Source organism: Triturus cristatus, chromosome 9, assembly GCF_964204655.1.
Source record: "Triturus cristatus chromosome 9, aTriCri1.1, whole genome shotgun sequence".
NCBI lineage: Eukaryota > Metazoa > Chordata > Amphibia > Caudata > Salamandridae > Triturus > Triturus cristatus.
The window spans coordinates 1,091,812,076-1,091,835,761 of record NC_140592.1 but is presented as its reverse complement, the minus strand read 5'-3'; the positions used below and the strand labels follow the sequence as shown (position 1 = coordinate 1,091,835,761).

General features: G+C 53.0%; 1 protein-coding gene across 2 annotated transcripts in view; it reads left to right on the top strand.

Moving 5' to 3' along the window:
• The window catches only part of FRMD6 (FERM domain containing 6), a 1,098,768-nt gene that overhangs the window by 232,481 nt on the left and 842,601 nt on the right, over positions 1–23,686 (top strand). The window lies entirely within an intron of this gene.

Below are 23,686 nucleotides of genomic sequence, written 5' to 3'. Positions count from 1 at the left end.
GGCAACACAAGAAAAAGCAGGCCTTCCAAGTTTGCATCTGAAGATGAGTCCTTTAAGCAGCACAGCAGTCCTTCTGACAGAGGTTCAGTTCAAGATCCAGAGATGTCTAATTTTAGGGAGTCAGATACCCAGTACATATACCCATAAGTGCCTTTGATGAGGGAGTGACTCCAAAGCAGCTCTCTAAAGTGCACAGGTTCACCTTTCAGCCCAGTCCTGTCTGCCTTTGCCAGGCTATCTATAGGAGGAGGTGTCAGTCCTTTGTGTGGGGACAGGGAGCTACCTATTCAAGTGAAGTGCTAGACTCTCCTTACCATCAGAATGCAGATGTATTTAGATGGGTACTCAGACACACCTAGTCTTCCTGTGTTGTGACCATCTTCAGGGAATGCACAAAGTGTAGCTGTCACTGACGTCAGACGTGTGCTACAAAGCACATAGAGGTATAAGCACAGAGAAATGTCTACTTTCTAAAAGTGGCATTTATCAAATAGTAATGCCAAATCCAACTTTACCAGTGAGGATTTGTCATTACCATTCCAAACATCGAAACATGAAAAAGCTCTCTTCTTTGATCAGGAATTACATCTTAAAAGTGTATTAAGGAATTCCCAATGCTAACCTAGGAGAGAAGTAGGCATCACAGTAGTGAAAAATGAAACAGGCTGTTTGTCACTACCTATATCAGTGCATGTCCTATCTTATACTTACATAGCACCCTGCCCTTAGGGCTGCCTAGGACCTACCTTAGGGATGACTAATGTGTAATAAGAGGGGAGTTTCAAGCTTGGCAAGTAGTTTTAAATTCCAAGTCTAAGTGACAGTAAATTGCACAACAAGGCCCTGTAGTGGCAGTCCTGAGACAGGCTTGAGAGGCTACATCTGTGGGTAGCACAATCAGTGCTGCAGGCCTACTAGCAGCAATTAATTTACAGGCCTTGGGTATATAGTACACCCCTTTACAAGGGACTTACACATAAATCAAATATGCCAAACAGGTGTAAACCAGTTATACCATGTTTAAGGGAGAGAGCACATGCACTTTAGTACTGGCAGCAGTGGTAAAGTGCACAGAGTTCCAAAGCCAACACAAAGAAGGTCAGAAAAAGAGGAGAAGGAAGGCAAACACTTTGGGTTGCTCCTTCAGAAAGGGCCATTTTCCAACAGTACGCTTCTGCAAAAAGAGCTTGTGCTTATGAAGGTTTTACTGAAAATACATATGGGACGAATTATACCTAGACAGTAAAGCAAAACAAATCACGGATTCTGAAGAAGTTGTCAATGTAAAGATTTTAGTCTAAAGAACAGTGTTATTGTGTTTAAATGGTTGAGCAAATGAACTTTTTTTGCTACTTTCATGCACTATCGCTGCTATCAGGACATGGTTAAATTACTGTTCAACATATTTATTATTTGTATGTTTGTTCATTCACTTCAAATTTCAAATACTTTTTCAATATAGTCTGAATGCATTTTTCTAATTAATCATCCAATACACTAACAGCAGCAGGCCAATCTTTTTTTTATATATGGTGCTACTGTGTTTTCCCCCTTGTGCAACACAGCACAGGGAATTTGAATGCTGTACTGCATTGCATGAACATTTAGGCAATCTGGACCTAAGTCCCCAGCAGAAAATGATTTAACAAAACAAATAATAGAGAATAAACAACAGAAACAAAAAACAAAAAAACAATAGTCCAATGAAAACCTTATTCAAAATCATATAAACTAATAACATGTTACTATATAAACATCATGTACAAATGCACAATTATCAATAATTCATGTATGCGTTCAATAGAATGGGAATGGGTGCGATATTACATGCTTTAGTATCTTTAATTGGCTGTTGATTTTCTGCCACAATGCTTAAATTACCATCATTTAATATCAGAGGTATGTATTAACTGCACTCTCAAAGTCTATCAACTACATTTCCAAAAGTATAATTGGTTTGTTTAAAACAAATTGTCCACCACAAATAAAAGCTTTAGAGCTGTACCTCCTCCCACAGAATGAGGTCCAAACCTGAAAATAGATACATACATAATATTATTATTATTATTGATGCTTATAGAGCGCATCTGACACCCTACGGGTAACCTGGCGCTGTGATACTGGTGTCTTGCTGAGTGTGTAAACTGTGTCCCTGCCAGCGGAGGGATTAGGAATAACATGCTCGGGTATAGAGCCAGGTTTTTATCCTTTTTCTAAACTGCAGGATATTATCTATTTGTTTAATGTCATTTGGAATTTTATTCCAGAGGCGAGAGGCTGCCGTACCAAATGCCCTGCCTCCAGATCTGACATTCCTGATTCTGGTCACCTTCACCAGATTGGCCGAAGAGGAACGCAACACTCGGCGAGGCACATACCATGTGAACTTCTCCTGCAAGGCTTTGGGACCTTGTCCATGCAAAGCCCTAAACACTATACACAGTGCCTTAAATTGTATCCTCTGCAAGACCGGAAGCCAGTGCAGCTCAGAGAGTACCTGTGAGGCGGAGAAACAGCGAGGTTTCCGTAGTGCCAGTTTGGCCGCCATGGTCTGAATTCTCTGCAATCTCTCAATCAGATATTGTGGTGATTCCAGTAACAGAGCATTACAGTAGTCCAGTCTGCTGAGAATGGTACTTCGGACTATTAATATTCTGACCTGTTTGGAAAACATTGGGAAAATTTTCCGAAAAGCTCTGATCAGGGTAAAGCAACTACCAACTGTTTTATTGACATGTTTTTCTAGTGTCAATTTGTTGTCGAACATGACTCCCAGATTGCGTACCATATCACTTGGAACCACTGGAGTAGTAGTGGAAGTAGGCCAAAAATTCGATGGAAATGTAGGAGGGATTCTCCCTGCTGCACAGTGTAAAATCTCCGTCTTATCGGAATTAAATTGAAGCGAGTTTTCCCTAAGCCAAGTTGCTGTGTCCTGCAAACAGGCATGGAGGGCTTCTAGGGATACTGATTGCTCACCCGCTAGGGATAGGTTGAGCTAAGTTTCATCTGCGTAATTTACTAAATTAACATCATAGGACCTTATGATAGCAAGTAGGGGGCTCATATAGATGTTGAATAAAATGGGACTAATCGCCGATCCTTGCGGGACACCATGCAGGGTGTTTGAGAACTTGGACCGAAAGGGGGGGAGGGCTACTGCCTGTTGACAATTGGCTAGATACGATTGAAGCCACTTTAAGGCAGTGCCCGCAACTCCCACGTCTTCAAGCCTGGACAGGAGAGTACCGTAGTTTACCATATCAAATGCGGCAGACAGGTCGAGAAGAACCAGTATAGCAGACTGTCCCCTCTCTGCGCGCATCCATAGGTCATCCATAATGGTCACCAAGGTAGTCTCCGTCCCATGTCCTGGACGAAAACCAAACTGCACCTTATCCAGAATATTGTTTGTCTCTAGGAACTGAGATAGTGTTTTACTAACTACTCATTCCAGGATTTTAACTGGATATGGCAGAAGAGAGATGGGTCTGTAATTCCTTAAACAGGCCGGATCGAGTGACGCTTTCTTCAGGAGAGGCGTCACCAACGCCTGCTTCCAGCTGGTTGGTACTGACCCACTCCTCAATGATTGATTACAGATTTGTCGTAGAGCCGGAAATAGTTCAGGGGCCAGCTCCTTCCAGATTTTGTGTGGCAATGGATCCAAAGGGGATCCTGAGGATACTCCCACAGCCATGGTACTAAATTCTTCCATTGAAAGTTCATTGAAGAGGTCTAAAGAGAAGGATATTTCCATCCCAACCCCGTCTCACAGACGGTAACTCCTTAGATGTTAAACCCAAGTTCAGCCCATCGATAATATTGCTGATCTTATTCCCAAAATAGTTTGCCAATCTATCGCATAGTTCCTGACTGGGTACAATCTCATTCTTTGAGCAGTCGGGATTGACTAGATTGACTACTATCCTGGACACATTTCGAGTATTGTTTTGTGCCTTTAGGATAGAGTTTAGATAGAAGAACTCTGTCTTTGCCCGCAAAATTTCTTTCTTGTACTCGGCAATGGCTGTCCTCCAGGAATTATTTTCCCCATCTGCATAATCCCTACTCTATTTCCTTTCTGCCTGCTTGCAGCCCAGCTTTAGATTCCTAAGCTTCTCATTGAACCACAGGGCTGACGGTCTACCAAGTTTCTTTTGGTTTTTGACCTGGGCAGTTAGATCTAGCCTGGAGGATATTTCTTCGCAGTATCTTGCGTAATTTTTTTCCACCAGTTTTTTTGCATCACAAAATTCGATAGACAAAAACACAGCAGAAACCGCTGCCTTTTTCAAAAGGCCCCTCCAGTCCCTGCTTAGAAAATACCTTTCAAAAATTGGAGAAAAAATCAAACAGGATGGTTTCACATCTAATATCAACAACTGATCTTTTTTTGCTCTACTCATTGAACTTTAACTCTTAGGCCTGCAAACATCTTACAACACAAGGATTAGGCTGGCCTAAACAATGGAGATAAAACAGATGACAAAACACTCTCGGCCCTCTTCCGTCAATGAAACGCAGCCTTTTCAGGATTAAAAGCTCTCCAAGAAATGTCCAAAAGACAAACATCAAATGCTCTCCTTAAAAACTAAGCATAACAGCATAACTTCGAAAACAGCTGTTTTCTTAACACACAAGTATTATCTGGTCAACCTAAAAACCAAATGTTCATTATTTTTCATCTCAAAGTTTGACTTTTGGAAGTCTCTACAAAAGTAAGGAATTCCTACTTACTGAGATAGTATTCACTAAAGGAAGACCTGCCACTAAATAATGCCCACATCATTTTATCAAATGCATATTTCTATATAATGATATGGATTTCTGTCTGAAAGGAAATGGCTGGCCAGTGATCTTATGAGAGCCGCTATACCCCCATGCAGCAGGACATCTACGCAGTCACCTCTAAGTCATCTGATTCAGAGCATTAAAAAAGTAAGTGCACATGGGAGAGACAGCTAATGTAGAGCTAAATGAAGAGAAAACCCCTGCTTGATCATCACCAACACTGTCCAGAGATGTGGAGCTTTCCTTGTGCTCTACAGACATTCTTGAATGTCAATTTCACATCTAAGAAAAAATTGTCCAAAACAAAACAACAAATTGTAAAAGGTTAGCCAACTAAATTAACAATGCATTACTGCTGAGCTCACCAAAGGGAAAAAAATAATAAATGCAAATATTAGATAATAAATAAGAAATACCCCATTAATTAATTACTAGGCTACGAATAAGCAAATATAAGAAGTAGTTATATAAAAGGGAACTTATCTGTTAATGAAATAGTGTTTCAAGTGAAAAGTTTGGACTTGAAATCTTTATGATTTTTTAGCACTGCTGTTTAAAGGGCTTTAATACAAGTGTAATGCAGATAGAAAAATGCTGGTCTTAACATTACATCCATTGCTGCTTTCAAGATGAACATTCATACAACAATATTAGGCAAAAATGTTGTAATTTGTTTAGTAAATATTTAATTAAAATGTGCTCAGGCTAGACCACTGAGAGCTACATGCAGACCTCTAAATATGTATGTCTATAGTAGCTATGGATCTACACATAGACATAAAAAGCTGAAATACGCCAGTTATGATGAACTATCCTATTGCAACACCCCAATGCATTACTCTTGCATCACACATAGGTGCCGATCACGATCCGGTAAAAAATGTCCCCGTGCGACTCGTATCGGGTCTTTTTACCGTACGAATCGTACAAGTGCCGTACGAACTGGCAATCACGATTCGCATGGTAAAAAGTCCATACGAACCGCACTGGGAATCATTCCCCACACGCCCTCGGGTCGGAAAATGTGTCCGACACGTCCTCGGACGATTTACCTTACAAACGTGAAAAGCCAAGTCCGACCGAGGAATCACGATCCATCCCGTGCGTCCGAGCGTACAACCGTATGGAAAAAACACCGTCCGCACCGAACTCCTATAGCAACCATGGAGACATGTGCCCGCATACGCGCCCAACACTCCCCCCAGCCCCCGTACGTCTGACACGTACCCCCCGTGTATGTATACCCCCACCCGTCTAGGTACACCCCAGTACGTTCAAGTCGTACCCCCACCCCAGTACGTGTCGTACCACCGTCTATGTACACCCCAGTACGTTCGAGCTCCACCCCCACCCCAGTACGTGTCATACCCCCGTGTACCTACACCCCAGTACATTCCAGTCCTACCCCCACCCCAGTACGTGTCAAACCACCGTCCATGTACACCCCAGTACGTTCCAGACGTACCCCCACCCCAGTACGTGTCGTACCACCGTGAAGCTACACCCCAGTACGTTCCAGTCGTACCCCCACCCCAGTACGTGTCGTACCACCGTGAACCTACACCCCAGTACGTTCGAGCCCCACCCCCACCCCAGTACGTGTCATACACCCCGTGTACCTACACCCCAGTACGTTCCAGTCGTACCTCCACCCCGGTACGTGTCGTACCACCGTGAACCTACACCCCAGTATGTTCCAGTCGTACCCCCACCCCAGTACGTGTCGTACCACCGTGAACCTACACCCCAGTACGTTCGAGCCCCACCCCCACCACAGTACGTGTCATACCCCCGTGTACCTACACCCCAGTACGTTCCAGTCGTACCCCCACCCCAGTACATGTCATACCCCCCGTGTACCTACACCCCAGTACGTTCGAGCCCCACCCCCACCCCAGTACGTGTCATACCCCGTGTACCTACACCCCAGTACGTTCCAGTCGTACCCCCACCCCAGTACGTGTCATACCCCCCGTGTACCTACACCCCAGTACGTTCCAGTCATACCCCCACCCCAGTACGTGTCATACTCCCCGTGTACCTACACCCCAGTACGTTCCAGTCGTACCTCCACCCCAGTACGTGTCGTACCACCGTGAACCTACACCCCAGTACGTTCCAGTCGTACCCCCACCCCAGTACGTGTCGTACCACCGTGAACCTACACCCCAGTACGTTCGAGCTCCACCCCCACCCCAGTACGTGTCATACCCCCCGTGTACCTACACCCCAGTACGTTCCAGTCGTACCCACACCCCAGTACGTGTCAAACCACCGTCCATGTACACCCCAGTACGTTCCAGTCGTACCCCCACCCCAGTACGTGTCATACCACCGTGAACCTACACCCCAGTACGTTCCAGTCGTACCCCCACCCCAGTACGTGTCATACCCCCGTGTACCTACACCCCAGTACATTCGAGACCCACCCCCACCCCAGTACGTGTCATACCCCCGTGTACCTACACCCCAGTACGTTCCAGTCGTACCCCCACCACAGTACGTGTCATACCCCCCGTGTACCTACACCCCAGTATGTTCCAGTCGTACACCCACCCCAGTACGTGTCATACCCCCCGTGTACCTACACCCCAGTACGTTCCAGTCGTACCCCCACCCCAGTACGTGTCGTACCACCGTGAACCTACACCCCAGTACGTTCCAGTCGTACCCCCACCCCAGTACGTGTCATACCCCCCGTGTACCTACACCCCAGTACGTTCGAGACCCACCCCCACCCCAGTACGTGTCATACCCCCGTGTACCTACACCCCAGTACGTTCCAGTCGTACCCCCACCACAGTACGTGTCATACCCCCGTGTACCTACACCCCAGTACGTTCCAGTCGTACACCCACCCCAGTACGTGTCATACCCCCCGTGTACCTACACCCCAGTACGTTCCAGTCGTACCCCCACCCCAGTACGTGTCATACCCCCCGTGTACCTACACCCCAGTACGTTCCAGTCGTACCCCCACCCCAGTACGTGTCGTACCACCGTGAACCCACACCCCAGTACGTTCGAGTCCTACCCCCACCCCTGTACGTGTCGAACCACCGTGTATGTACATCCCAGTACGTTCGAGTCCTACCCCCAACACAACCTCCTAACTACGGAGCGCACCCCAGGCCCCAACATCACAACCGCATGTACGAGTCGTACCAAGCCACACACAAGGACAGCACCGTACAACCAAATGGCCCATGTACACACCGTACACACGCTCAAAACGCACGGACACAACCAGGACAAAACAACACAACAATACACCATTCGAATGGCACAAAGCCACTAAACATGGCCAAAAAACAACAAAACAACACCTTCACTGACCTGCAACTGCCAAAAACAAACAGAGGCCCAATACACCACCACTCCTTATAACCAACCCACCCACAATTCAAACACAGCCACACCCACCAATGGACCAATAAAAAGGGCCCACACACACAAACCATGAGCCATTGCAACAGACCCACTGCTGCCAGACCCCACAGACAACCCACAGCACCAGACCTCAACCTTTACTACACCTTACACTTGCACACCTTCACACAACCACCTTCACAAACACACCCTCATCACATTCACACACACACGCACCTGCACAACCACACCCACACACCCACAACCATCCACACACCACCCCCACCATCCACACCCCCCCCACCATCCACACCCCTCATCATGCCCACTACCAAGAATCCAAAGTTCAGTAACCGAGAGTTGGAGGTTCTTGTTGATCAAATCCTCAGAGTCGAGCCACAGATCTTTGGAACATTGGTCAGAAACACCAGCCAGGCAGCAAAAACAGCCATGTGGCAGACCATCGTCGATGCTGTGAATGCTGTTGCGGACACCAGACGGACCAGGCAGGAATGCCAGAACAGGTGGTACGATCTGCGGAGGAGGGTCCGAGCCAAGAGGCAGGATGAACACGACCAGGCCAACGCCACCGGAGGAGGGCCCTCCCGCAGACCCGTACACTACCATCCCTGGGAGGAGAGGGTGATGGCCATACTGCCGGTGGAGGCAGTCGAAGGATTAGAAGGACTCCGAGACCCGGGTGAGTACACAAACAACGCACCTCACATGGGGGGAACGGCATCCACAACCAACATCACTAACAGGCACGCAACCACCACAAGCCATCGCATGACTCAACCACACTCCATGAGCACGCACATGCCACTGCTGCCACCATGCCCCATGCACCCAGCTGGACAATGTCAAGTCACAGGCCACAGAAGACAACAACACATGACACGGTAACCCGGATGGCGGGAGGCTGGGCCCAAAAAAGCACATAGTGCAACTCAGAAGCAGACAACAATTCACTCTACCCATATGGCCTAGGTCACAGCCAGACAAACACTGTGTCCCAACACAGGAATGACTTGCCAGCAAATGGCGGACGCCTTGCATCAACACATGGGGGTGAAGGCACTGTTTTGCACATTACAGCAGCTAATGAACAGCCAACATTGTGAAAGAGTGGCAGCACACACCACCACAGCAGCAGCGCACAGACACACATCACACCCAATGGGTGCCTGGAGATCAGAAACAAACTCACATCAACAAGCCAAGGGCCACTCAAAGATCTGCTAACAGTGTGTGCCCAGGAAGCAGGGCCGAGGTGACAGAGGGTGACACACGGAGGGAGGGAGAGGGGGACAGAGAGGGAGGGAGAGGGGGACAGAGAGGGAGGGAGAGGGGGACAGAGATGGAGGGAGAGGGGGACAGAGAGGGAGGGAGAGGGGGACAGAGAGGGAGGGAGAGGGGGACAGAGAGGGAGGGAGAGGGGGACAGAGAGGGAGGTAGAGGGGGACAGAGATGGAGGGAGAGGGGGACAGAGAGGGAGGGAGACGGACAGAGGGAGGAGGCTGACACACAGAGGGAGGGAGAGGGGGACACAGAGGGAGCAAGACACAGGGAGAGCTAATCAGCCGTGTTGCGTGTGTGAATGTCTGCTCGTCAGCAGGTAGACTGCGTGCATGTAGACAAGGGTGGCCAGTGCCAGAACCCCCCCTCTTCACCATGGCAAAACACAGGGCCATGTCACAACCTGTACACGGGAACAAGGACAGCTACCTGGATCATATAAGTGTGTGGATCCCCTCCATGTGCGCATGTACAGTGCTACACGGAAGGCGCCAATGCATGGCTCGCCACACCTGCCCACTCCACTGCTGACTGCAGTCACACTTGACGCAGCAAGTAAGACTGTGCCACACATAGTTAAAGGGGCCAAAGTGGTGCCCAAGGGACACACCCATGCACAAGTGCACTGTGAGTGGAATGCAAGACAGATCCTAATTCCAAGAGGAAATGTGCCAACTTTGGAAATGATGAAACATGGATGTTGCATGGACCAAAATTAACATTGTCTCTCTCACATACAGGTCAACGTCGTGGTGCACCCCCCAACACTGGGGGGGAACACTCACAGGACCCGGATCTGCAGGAGCCCGATCCCACCGGCAGCGACCACTCTCACCACTCTGCGGACGACCCCGACCGACCTGGCCCCTCTGGTGTCCAACCACCTGCAGCACCTGCGTCAGGTACAACTGTGCCAACCACCACCCCCACTCCTGCCACATCCCAGGAGACAACCAGGATCCCTGCCCCAACACCACAATGCAGCCAGGCTCGCCAGGAGGGACACGGTGTCCCGTGCACCCAGGAGGAGGCAGGCGACAACGCCAATGCCACCCCTCAGGGGTCCCGGAGACCCCATGTGCCCACAAGTGCAGGCCAGGCGCAAGTGGGCAGGGGTGGTGGGAGTGGAGGACGGCGGAGGCGCGAGCCTGACCAGTTGGCTGGGGATCCGGTATTTTCCCATGTCCGTAACATCCTGGACTCATACCGGCAGGACACCACGGGCATGGCCCAGGTTGTGTCCGTCCTCGAGGGGATCAAGGCCCAGCAGGCCCAGCAACATGCGGAGCTAATTGCCTGTCTACTGGTACACCAACGGAGGATGGAGGACAGACAGGCTGAGCAAGTGACGGCATTCCAGGGGATTCACGCTACACTCCGTCGGATGGCCGACACCATGGCCGACCCTCCCTGTGCCAGAAGGCGGAGAACATCACCACCCACAGGGAGGGATCAGGAGGAGGAGGAGGAAACATCCGACGGAGCATCCCAGACGTCGTCACGGCCTGCTGGTGAGGTTCCCCGCAGGAGGCCGGGTCGTCCACGGAAAGGACCGTGAGGGTGGCTGCTACATTACCATCTCCCAGGACACCTGGCCTGGCACCTGGCCCACTGGAGCAACAGCATCACAGCATCAAGAGACATTCTCTGCCACATGGCCCTGCTGGTCACTGGCTGACCAATGTTGACAAAGACTGTGGCATGGACTCTGAGGATTTCCAATGGCAAGGACACCAACTCCCCTACTGAACTTTGGATTCCCTAATCCCGGAAAGCCCCTCACTTTGCCCCCCCCCCCCCCAATAATAAATCACACTATGAAGAGTAGATGCCTGCTGGTAGCATTATTACCTAACATGTGTCTTGTAAAGTCTAAACATGCCTGAGTCATCTTTTCTCTTCAACCATCCACACCCTGGGGCCTGAGTCTGGCACAGGACACATGGGTCACAGTTTATTAGGCAAGACAGACATGGAGCACCATACACACCCGTGATGGGCACAACCAGCTGAGGGGGTGGCCGAACAACCGTGCTGACACACACATTGAGTACACCAACAGTCATGCGCAGAGGTCAGGGATCCAGTCCAGTGTCCTGGGTGGCACCCAGGTATGTGTAGACAGGTGGCATAACCATGTCCTGCAAGCTTGAGTCCGGTGGATGCAGAGAATGGGGGCCTAGCCAACGTTGGATGCATGGGGATGGCACATGTCACAATACCCACGCAGTCATGGACATCATGCCCAATACACAGTCTCAGCCCACACACACAGCTTGCATCATGCGACTCGACACATTGACAGATAGCCACAATCAGGGAATACCATGCCAGACATGCAGGATGCACCGTGCCAACACACCAGCATTGACTGAGAAGAGGCACCTTGGAGGCATAGGGACACCTTTATTAGTCATGTATTCGGGTTTGCAGAGGCAACTCGAAGTACAGATGAACACATCATGTGGAGTGACATGTGGGTCCAACACTGGCACCCCCCTTCTGCAGCACAAATGCGTGATAGCCATGGTACTGGCACACAAGCGTCGGCTAACAGCTAAATACCCACAGCTGCACATGGAGAGCCTGCCATACAGCATAGATCCGCTGATGTGGAAGTCCCACACCATGTCAAGCCAATGCTAACCGTATGTGCCCGAGGGCAGTGTCACACACATTGATGCCATCATCACAATCCACTATCCCATCACTGATGACTGTCAACAAGTCAGACCATCTATTCAGGTGTACACAGCTGCATGTCGTGTCCCATGGTGATGCTACATGGCTGCAGAGGAACCAAACATCGACAGGGGCAGTGTGCATACATCGTGAACAACTGCCAAACCCAATACACCCCTGATGCATCCCTTACCCCATGGAGACTTCCAAACGTGTCCGTGCCTGTAACGCTGAGTCAGCCCACGATGTCATGTCCATGAGGAATAGCAGTGCCACAACAATGCAACCAGCAAACGGCATGCGCAGGTACCTGGGGAAGATAGACACACAAGAAGTCAGCCACAAAAAGCACAGCCACTTGCATGTGCATTTACTCGACACATGTATGGATGACAACATGCCAGGTCACAAGTATGACTGGGGAAATACTACCATCACTGCCACCATCACTCCAGTGACACACCCACACACACCTCTGACCCACGTGCCATACATGCAGGTGGAGACACACATCACAACGCATGCCACACGGGGACCAATGCGTGCACACTCAGACACTGGTACTCACCACTAAGCAAAGAAGTCGCGTATGAGCCGAGTCCGGATGTCCTCTTGCGGCTCCACATCCTCCACATCACTAGCCCCATTGCCAAGCCCTTCGTCCTCCACGGGTGGATGGTCCTCGTCATGTTGATTCAGGATGAGTGGCACAGCTCTTTCAACTGCCATGTTGTGCAGCATGCAGCAGACCATGAAGATCTTGCAGACCTTCGCCGGGGCATATGGGAGTACGCCGCCCGTCTTGTGGAGGCACCTGAATCGGCTCTTCAGCATGCCAAACGTCCTCTCTATCACTCGCCTTGTCCGGCCATGGGCGGTGTTGTAGCGGAGCTGGGCCGGCGTGATGGGGTTGCGGAGAGGTGTCAGCAGCCAAGGCATGTTGGGATAGCCAGCGTCCCCTACATGGGAAGCACATGGACATCGTTAGAACTGGTGAAGCGGTCGTGCTGGTCGGCTATACAGAATACAGGACAGACAGACTGTACCCACCAACAACACATGCCCGTTCGTTGCGCAGCTGCATCATCATATCAGGCATCCCGCTACGCCTCATGATGTAGGCATCGTGTGCTGATCCTGGGAAACGAGCACAGACATGTGAAATCACCATATTGGACAGACACACCACAAGGGCATTGATGGAGTGGTAGTGCTTCCGATTGCGGTACGCCACCTCCCGTGCGTGTGGTGGTACCAAACCTACATGTGTCCCATCTATGGACCCAATGACATGGGGCATCCCTCCCAGGGCATAGAATCCACGCTTGACCTCAGTCATCTGTTCAGGGGTTGGGAACTTGATGAAGTCATCCAGGTGAATCAACATGGCCTCCAAGAAATCATGCAGCACACCGCTGAACATGCTCTGGGACATGCCACCAACATGAGCTATGGTATTTTGGAAGGTACCCGTGGCAAGAAAATGTAGGGCAGCCATTACCTTCAGCTGGGGTGTCAGTGCCGTAGGATACCTGTGCTGCGGTTGCAGGTGTGGTGCCAGTCTCGCCGTCAGCTCCAGGATCAACGGTTGGGTGAAGCGGTAGAGCCGGATCCTGTCATTCTCCTGCATGGCAGCCAAGTCTGGAATTCTTCGGGCAAGAGGCGGCGCTCTGCAGTAATTTGGAAGTGACAAGGAAGAGTGAGTGCACTACGACAACAACTCATGTCTACTGAGCACATGTAAATCTGGCAATACACACATGCTACATAGGGAGTGAGGTATGTGCTACATGCCCAGGACACGTATGGATGCAAGGTGACACTCCTTCCAAGACCCAGCTACACACGGAGATAGAGAACCTCCCCATGCCACGCCATGGGAATAGCTGTGTCCCAGTGCAAGTGAACAGCCCGACGGAAGACAGGAGTGACATACACCCACACATCAGCAGAAGTGGGATGCCGATTGCAGAGACTGGTTGCGGAACACCGGAGCCACAGGTCACATGACATTACACTAGGCCTGCCCACACACCTTGCCATGAAGGTGCACATGTCATGACTCACCACACATTCCTTGTGAGGATGCTGACATGGCCTTGTCACGCTACTCCGTGTCCCATGCATACATGTGCACCTCACATCCGATAACACATGTGGCATGGTGTGCGGGACAGTGTGCAATGACAATCTACACACAGACACATGTTGGTTGCTGCAACGGCTGCAGCTTTTGAGGGTGCTACAACATCAACCTGATGGAAATCCCGGACACATGAATGACATAGTCACATTGTGCACTGTGGGTAGTGACAAGTCATGTGTCATGACCCCTGTACCGGGCATCATGGGACACTTCCGTGTGTTGGTGTCCGTGCCATGCCAGTGACGCTCACCCCAAGTGCGCAGTCCGACATGCACACATGTCAAAGGAGTCAAGGGCATGCCTGGCACACATTGCACCGTCACACAGTACACCTATACACATCTCATCATACATCTGGTGCCTTCTCCACTCAGGAGGCATGTTCCACATCACAGCCTGTCACACCTGTGCCCCACACATGTAGTAATGCACAGACGATGCCTTGATGTCCCTTCCTGGACAAGTATGTCCATCCATGGACAAGTATGTCCATCCATGGACAAGTATGTCCATCCATGGACAAGTATGTCCGCCCTATTCCTACCTGTGTGTCGCCTATCACCACTGTGATGTGTAAAAACTGCCGTACTGCTGCTAAGAGGGCCTGTGTATGTTCCCAAATCACTGTGGGAGTGCTGCCGTATGTGTACCCATCGTGATGGCGAGCGTACAGGCATTTGTACGGTCCGTATCACTACGAGTACGCATACGCGTGCAGACCCATAGTGATAGTGAGCGTAGATGCGTGTGTACGGTCCGTACCACTATGGGTACGCATACGCGTGCAGACCCATAGTGATAGGGCCGTACACACGCATCTACGCTCACTATCACTATGGGTCAGCACGCGTATGCGTACCCGTAGTGGTACGGACCGTACACACGCATCTACGCTCACTATCACTATGGGTCTGCACGCGTATGCGTACCCGTAGTGGTACGGACCGTACACACGCATCTACGCTCACTATCACTATGGGTCTGCACGCGTATGCGTACTCGTAGTGGTACGGACCGTACACACGCATCTACGCTCACTATCACTAAGGGTCAGCACGCGTATGCGTACCCGTAGTGGTACGGACCGTACACACGCATCTACGCTCACTATCACTATGGGTCAGCACGCGTATGCGTACCCGTAGTGGTACGGACCGTACACACGCATCTACGCTCACTATCACTATGGGTCTGCACGCGTATGCGTACCCATAGTGGTACGGACCGTACACACGCATCTACGCTCACTATCACTATGGGTCAGCACGCGTATGCGTACTCGTAGTGGTACGGACCGTACACACGCATCTACGCTCACTATCACTATGGGTCTGCACGCGTATGCGTACCCGTAGTGGTACGGACCGTACACACGCATCTACGCTCACTATCACTATGGGTCAGCACGCGTATGCGTACCCGTAGTGGTACGGACCGTACACACGCATCTACGCTCACTATCACTATGGGTCTGCACGCGTATGCGTACCCGTAGTGGTACGGACCGTACACACGCATCTACGCTCACTATCACTATGGGTCTGCACGCGTATGCGTACTCGTAGTGGTACGGACCGTACACACGCATCTACGCTCACTATCACTATGGGTCTGCACGCGTATGCGTACTCGTAGTGATAGTGAGCGTACATGCGAGTGTACGGCCCGTACCACTACTTGTACGCATACGCGTGCAGACCCATAGTGATAGTGAACGTAGGCATGCATGTACGGGCCGTTGCCATGCATTTGGGGTGCCCTAGGGCCCCGAAACGCACCGTACCTGTGTGTGATGCTCCAAATTACATAGGGGACAAGTATTAAGGCCTACATGCATGCTGGTCATGGAGACCAAGTTCAAATTTCAAAATTGTTCTGGAAGGTGCACAGCAGAAGTCAGTTGGAATTATTCTACTTTGTTGCAATGTGTTTGTGGGGATGACATCATGCAGGAGAATGAAACCGATAGAGAACCCACAGACTGCTAGGTTTGAAGGGATTGGTGGAAACATAGGATGCAAATGTGAGTGACCAATCACTCTGTACTCCTGTGCATGAGACTGGGCAGAAGGGCACATATAAGGCAGCCAGGTCCCATGAGGGAGTACTTGCCTGCACATCTTTGCATTCGTCGACCCAGCTGCTGCTACTGATTCCCTGGAACCATGTCAAGGGCTGTGGAGAGGACACAGCCATTCACCCTGGAGGAGAACATGGCTCTGCTGGATGTGATCCTCCCACAGTACTCCATGCTGTATGGGCGACCAGGGTATCAGGTGAGTGCATAGGCCACTGCCACAGACTGTCCCTATGTTGTGACTGTGACTTCTGCCATTGTGTCCAGGTGTAACACACATGCCATGTACTGTCGGGGGGGTCCCAGGGGGGGGGTGCCTGATGTCTCCCAGCAGTGCCCTGAGACAGGAGGGGTGGGGGCCTAGCACTCACAGCAGTGCCCTGAGCCAGGAGGGGTGGGGGCCTAGCACTCACAGCAGTGCCCTGAGACAGGAGGGGTGGGGGCCTAGCACTCACAGCAGTGCCCTGAGACAGGAGGGGTGGGGGCCTAGCACTCACAGCAGTGCCCTGAGCCAGGAGGGGTGGGGGCCTATCACTCACAGCAGTGCCCTGAGACAGGAGGGGTGGGGGCCTAGCACTCACAGCAGTGCCCTGAGACAGGAGGGGTGGGGGCCTAGCACTCACAGTAGTGCCCTGAGACAGGAGGGGTGGGGGCCTAGCACTCACAGCAGTGCCCTGAGACAGGAGGGGTGGGGGCCTAGCACTCACAGCAGTGCCCTGAGCCAGGAGGGGTGTGTGCAGAGTCCTCCCAGCAGTGCCCTGAGACAGGAGGGGTGGGGGCCTATCACTCACAGCAGTGCCCTGAGACAGGAGGGGTGGGGGCCTATCACTCACAGCAGTGCCCTGAGACATGAGGGGTGGGGGCCTATCACTCACAGCAGTGCCCTGAGACAGGAGGGGTGGGTGTGATGCACAGTGTGAGCCTTGATCATTGATTGTGACATTGCCATCATTCCACCTGTGTGCCCACTGTGGCACGTACTGCTTTTTCCCTCACCAGGGGATGATGTCCCTATGACAAAGGTGCAATGCGTTGGCTGCATGACATGCCTTGTTGTAACCAGCTAATTTGTACCCATATGTCTCTCTGTGACATGTGGCTGGTGTATTGATGTGGTGTCACTTGTTCCTCCTCACAGGTAGGCGCCACTGCCAAGGAGCAGATCTGGCTGACCGCCGTCAGTGCCGTGAGGGGTGTGGATGGTCGGAGGCGGAGCCTGCCCCAGGTGAGGAAACGCTGGCAGGATATCCGGTGCTGGACGCGGAGGATTGCACGGCTCCTGCTGGGGGACTCACCTGAGAGCCACAAGAACCGCGGCCGCCGCCGTCTGAGCCACCTCCACAGGCGTGTGCTGCCGGTGGTCTTTCCAGACCTGGAGAGGCGCTTACAGGCGATGCAGCAGCCGGAAGGGGGTAGGTACATGTGTGTTTGTTGTGTGTCACCGGCATTTGTAAGGGCACAGTAGCATGAATTCACTGGCAGGGTTTAAAGGTGCTGTGCAGATCCTGTTTGCCCCAGTATAGCGCTGCGCCCCTGCCACCCTTCCCCTCCTTGCAATGTGTTCCCTGGTCTGTGTGTAGTCACTCCTTCACAAGGTAATGTAGGCTGGCGCTTTGTCCACGAGAACAATGACTGTAGCATCATGTGTGGGGGTGGTGTGTAACAGGTTGTGGGACCTTGCCTGTGCACTGTCAAGTTCACTGCATGTGGGTTCCATGTCAGTTGGCACTGATGCTGACTCCAGACATGGGAGTTGGTCTCTCATGTGTCATGCCTTACAGCGCGCATGTCCTATGTAGTGGCCTGTGACATGATGTGCATGAGTGTGCGATACACATAGTGCAGGGATGGTGATGTGTGTTGCAGTCATTACCATTCAGTAGCATGTAGTTGCGTGCCCACTACTGTCCCCTGGGGCACCTTTTCCTCAGTGGTGTATGTGTCATCATAAACGTGGACAATCTCAGTGTCTACAGCGTAGGTTGTGTTCTGTGCCGTTGTCCCCTGTCACCATGTATATAGACGTGCTATTTTGTACAGGTGTCCACTGTGCAGCCTGACCTGATTGTCCTTCTTCATACTCACAGTTGCCAGTGCCTGTGTGTCTTGTTATACTCATCTGAGGATGGGCACTGGTACCTCATTATTTGTACAGGCGCACCTTGGCTGTTTGGCGTCCAATCTTGCTTTTTGCCTGCCCCTGTGTGTATCACCCAGACTATGAGATGTTGGTGCCACCTGTGTCTCAACCATTTGCCTCGTGTAGGGTCTTGTTGGGGCGAGCAATGCCTATGTGTCAAATCCTGATTTCTACTTGCTGGGTCTGGGCAGTGTGTGATGTTTCTGGACACACACGCAATGTGCAGTGACCGAGTCATGTTGGGCATGTTTTCAGCATTACCTATGCAGCATGTGTCTCAAGTTCATGGATATGGTCCCTGGTCATCGGTATTTTCGCCAACGCTGTGTGGTGCAGATGCAGTGCTGGATTGTCCCCAGGGCCTGGGTGCTATGTCAGACTCCGTTTCCTGTGTTTAGCTATTGTCTCATGCTCTCCATGGTATTTCAGTGGCATGGTGGCTCAACCAACTGTGTGTTTCATGCCCTACATCGGTACCTTGTTTAGTAGATGTTAGGGATCTTCCTTTTCAGGCTATGCAGTGTTACCTATGTCGATTGGACTCATGTGACTGATGTGTACAGCTGTCTGATTAATTTCTGTCTCTCCACCCTGCCCACAGCATCGTCGGGGGACACAGAGGGAGACATGGACACAGCAAGGCGGAGGGACCGAGCACCAGTGCCAGCCGTGACATCGGGGCTGGCACATCGAGTGGGACAGAGGTGGAGGATAGTGCGGCCGAGGACCTGTCGACTGGCACGTCAGAATACGAAGCTGACAGGTCCGAGGAGGATGTCTCCGAGTGGGCAGTGGCTGCACCAGCAGCTGACAGCGGAACAACACCTCGCACCGCCCCCTCAGTTCCCACCAGCCGCCTCCCACTTGCTCGTGTCCCTTCCCAGCGTGCCCGGTCACAGAATGTCTCCTTCCTGCCAGGCACCGCACCCCCTGCCCCTGTCTCCACTGCTGCCGCCAATGCAGAGTCTGTGGACATCCAGCGGCAACTGCAGGTTGGTCAGGCTGCGATCCTTAATGTCCTCCATGCCCACGGCAAAACCCTCACCAACATCGAGGCTTTCTTGGAGGGCATTCATTCATCGCAGGCTGACCAACGCAACTTGCTGAGGTCCATAGACTCCACACTGACTGCAGCAGTGGGTCTCCTGCAGCGCGACCTCCCCCCACCTACCCCTGCCCCATCCACACTTCCCACTCCCATGCCTGTCCCACGTACACCCAGACGTCGGCATGCACCCACATCAACAGACACGGGCACCACACCAGCAGGGAAGGTCCACCGCACTCCTCCTGACACGCACACACAGGGTGAGGTAGGCACACCCACTGGGTCGGGGGGCAAACGTGTGACACGCAGCCATAGTGGGAGTCCGCATTCCACCCAGTCCACTCCCTCCAAATCCCCTCCCCTCAGCTCTCCTGGCCACATCTCCCCCAAGGACTCCTTCATGGCCGCTCTGTCCCTGAGCCCCACAGTTACACCACCACGCAAGCGGTCAAGGAGGTCCCCGGTCAGGGTGGTTGAGTCTCCCCCCTGTCTCCACCCTCCCCCGGTGGCGCTGCGACCCATCCCTCTGACCCCCCCCCCCCTCCTTGGGGCCTGAGGTCCCTTCGGGTGCAGGGGACTCCCTGGAGGACCTTGCAAAGGTGTGTAGTGCCATCCTGGCCTCCGCCTTTGGCACTGACCCACCCCCTGTGGTGGAGTCCTCCATCCCTGCACCCACAACGCCGCCCCTTTGCCCTGATGTCCCTGCGGTACCTGTTGCTTCCCCCCCCCCTGATGCCCTCACGAGTGTGGAAGACGATGCCATTTGACTGTGCAGGCAAGGTAGGGGACACGCATCCCACTGTGTCCCCCATCCAGCTGAGAATCATTGACTGCCCTATGGGCTTTGTGAAGATTGAACTGCCTGCGATCCACGGACATTGTGCTCATGCTGAATAAAGCTTAATTTTGTTTTCATTATCACACTACTGCTATGCTGGTATTGGTGTTGGTGGGGCTGCTACATGGTTTTGGGTGGTGTGTAAGGGTTTGGGTGTGTGGGATATGTAGTAGTGTACTGCTCATTGGTGGGACCCTGGGATCTGTGTGCCATCACAAGGTGTTGGCTAACTTTCTTTGTTCATGTTAGCAGTTACTGCATGGTGCACTTGTCCCAGGGTGTATTCCTTCCTCTGTGTACCCAGCTTTCTTCCCTGCAGGGTGTTCCCAATGTTTAGCGCAGAGCTGTGTCTACATGAGCTGTGTGTGTGACGGAGCCCTTCTACTTTGTCCATGCATGCAGGGCCATGTCTCCACCTGCAACAATCGTGGCATCCTTGGTGATCACTGTACTTGTGTGTGGAGTCTGTTGACATGAGTTCATGGGGACATGTTCCCTTGTAGCCAGTATGCATGTGGATAATTCTGGCCTCACACACATGTGTTATACCCCTCCTGTCTCAGGGCACTGCTGGGAGTGATAGGCACCCACCCCTCCTGTCTCAGGGCACTGCTGGGAGGACTCTGCACACACCCCTCCTGGCTCAGGGCACTGCTGTTAGTGATAGGCACCCACCCCTCCTGTCTCAGGGCACTGCTGGGAGGACTCTGCACACACCCCTCCTGTCTCAGGGCACTGCTGGGAGGACTCCACACCCACCCCTCCTGTCTCAGGGCACTGCTGGGAGGACTCCACACCCACCCCTCCTGTCTCAGGGCACTGCTGGGAGGACTCTGCACACACCCCTCCTGGCTCAGGGCACTGCTGTTAGTGATAGGCACCCACCCCTCCTGTCTCAGGGCACTGCTGGGAGGACTCTGCACACACCCCTCCTGACTCAGGGCACTGCTGGGAGGACTCCACACCCACCCCTCCTGTCTCAGGACACTGCTGGGAGGACTCCACACCCACCCCTCCTGTCTCAGGGCACTGCTGGGAGTGATAGGCACCCACCCCTCCTGTCTCAGGGCACTGCTGGGAGGACTCTGCACACACCCCTCCTGGCTCAGGGCACTGCTGTTAGTGATAGGCACCCACCCCTCCTGTCTCAGGGCACTGCTGGGAGTGATAGGCACCCACCCCTCCTGTCTCAGGGCACTGCTGGGAGGACTCCACACCCACCCCTCCTGTCTCAGGGCACTGCTGGGAGTGATAGGCACCCACCCCTCCTGTCTCAGGGCACTGCTGGGAGGACTCTGCACACACCCCTCCTGGCTCAGGGCACTGCTGTTAGTGATAGGCACCCACCCCTCCTGTCTCAGTGCACTGCTGGGAGGACTCTGCACACACCCCTCCTGTCTCAGGACACTGCTGGGAGGACTCCACACCCACCCCTCCTGTCTCAGGGCACTGCTGGGTGGACTCTGCACACACACCTCCGATTTCAGGATATGTACGCTTGGAACATACACGGTGGGGGTACGCTCAATGCATTCGAGGTGAGGGTACGAGTCTACTTACACTGGTGTGGTGGGGGTACGCTCCATGCATACGCGGGTGAGGGTACGGGTCGTACTTACACTGTTGGGGTGTGGGGTACGCTCCTTGCATACGCGGGTGAGGGTATGGGTCGTACTTACACTGTTGGGCTGGGGGGTACGCTCCTTGCATACGCGGGTGGGGGTACGGGTCGTACTTACACTGTTGGGGTGGGGGTACGGTCCGTGAGTCCGCGGGTGGGGGTAGGAGTCGTACTTACACTGGTGGGGGTGGGGGTACGGTCCGTACGTCCGCGGGTGAGGGTTCGAGTCGTACTTACACTGTTGGCATGGAGGGTACGCTCCATGCATACGCGGGTGAGGGTTCGAGTCGTACTTACACTGTTGGCATGGGGGGTACGCTCCATGCATACGCGGGTGGGGGTACGGGTCGTACTTACACTGTTGGGCTGGGGGGTACGCTCCATGCATACGCGGGTGGGGGTACGGGTCGTACTTACACTGTTGGGCTGGGGGGTACGCTCCATGCATACGCGGGTGGGGGTACGGGTCGTACTTACACTGTTGGGCTGGGGGGTACGCTCCATGCATACGCGGGTGGGGGTACGGGTCATACTTACACTGTTGGGCTGGGGGGTACGCTCCTTGCATACGCGGGTGAGGGTACGGGTCGTACTTACACTGTTGGGCTGGGGGGTACGCTCCATGCATACGCGGATGGGGGTACGGGTCGTACTTACACTGTTGGGGTGGGGGTACGGTCCGTGAGTCCGCGGGTGGGGGTAGGAGTCGTACTTACACTGGTGGGGGTGGGGGTACGGTCCGTACGTCCGCGGGTGAGGGTTCGAGTCATACTTACACTGTTGGCATGGAGGGTACGCTCCATGCATACGCGGGTGAGCGTTCGAGTCGTACTTACACTGTTGGCATGGGGGGTACGCTCCATGCATACGCGGGTGGGGGTACGGGTCGTACTTACACTGGTGGGGTGGGGGGTACGCTCCTTGCATTCGCGGGTGAGGGTACGGGTCGTACTTACACTGTTGGGGTGGGGGGTACGCTCCATGCATACGCGGGTGAGGGTACGGGTCGTACTTTCACTGTTGGGGTGGGGGGTGCGCTCCTTGCATACGGGGTGGGGGTAGGGTCCGTACATATACGTCCCCACGCTATGTGATGCTTGTGCGGCCCATACCCAGGCCTTTGCCACGTGGGTGCGATCCGTCCCGCCATTGTTGGGGTGACGTGTGTGGGCGTGGTCCGACTCGTACCCACGCTCTTCAGGCGTGGGTACGGGACGTACCTGTCTGGTTGTGTTGCCAGTTCGCGTGGTGACGGACTTCCGTTGTGGCGGTCGCTGGCTTATCAGGACACGCCCCCACCCCCTCGTGGTGACCAGGGCATGGGAGTCAGGTATGTCCAGGCCATGTGTGGTGTGTGACTTATGTGGTTGTTTTGTGGCCTGCCCTGGTCCTGCCACCCCCACCCCACCCCACTTTCCCCCCTCCCTTAGTTATTCTGACCTTCTGCGGCGTCTGCGTCGTAACCTGTAGAGGAGGTGGACTGCTATGAGGGCAGGGATGACTCGTAGGTTCGGGTCCATGTCTGTCCGTCGCGTACTGGTACTCCTTGATCGCGTCGTCCTGTCGCGTACGGGTCCTCCTTGATCGCGTCGTCCTGTCGCGTACGGGTCCTCCTTGGTCGCGTGGTCCTGTGTGTCCGTCGCGTACTGGTCCTCCTTGTTCGTACCGAAAT